We start from the raw sequence: 701 nt of genomic DNA, 5'->3' as shown, positions 1-701 counted from the left end.
TTTCTGGTGTAGTTTCAGACGTTGCTTCTGGTGAAGAGGAGGTTTCTGGTGTAGTTTCAGACGTTGCTTCTGGTGAAGAGGAGGTTTCTGGTGTAGTTTCAGACGTTTCTGGTGTAGGGTGGTTCCTGGTGTAGTTTCAGACGTTTCTGGTGTAGAGGTGGTTCCTAGTGTAGTTTCTGTAGAAGTGTCAGTAGTTGAAGAAGTATCAATCAATGTTTCTGTAGAAGTGTCACTTGATGTTTCAGCTGTTAAAGATTTAGTAGCTGCTTCATTTGTTTTTACTGATGCGTCAGTTTTTGGTCTGTTTGTAGAATCGCCAGTTCTTGATTTTTTTATTGGCATAATTTTTCTTGAGTTAGCCGGATGAGGTTCGGAGCTTGTTTTATTGGATGGTTGTGCTCCAAGTGTCATTAGAGGAGTTAGTTTACTAGTTATCGCAGTCGCCCTCGTTAAACTTCTAGTATCAATTGCCGATGCCTTTATCATTGAATCTGGAAATGTTTGTATGGTGCAGTTAGTGATTAGACCGTATGGGAGTTTGTTACCATTAAATATGATTTACAAATAATATTGCTAAATTAATGATAAGAATATGTATTGTGGCTAGTCGCCACGCTTCTTTATCTATCGGGTCGTTTTGGTACGCTTTCTGTGGTTCTCGTTTAAAATTGGTTTCCTTACTTTATACTTTTTAAATATAC

Source organism: Penaeus monodon, chromosome 31, assembly GCF_015228065.2.
Source record: "Penaeus monodon isolate SGIC_2016 chromosome 31, NSTDA_Pmon_1, whole genome shotgun sequence".
Classification (NCBI taxonomy): Eukaryota; Metazoa; Arthropoda; class Malacostraca; order Decapoda; family Penaeidae; genus Penaeus; species Penaeus monodon.
This window is presented reverse-complemented; position numbering follows the sequence as displayed.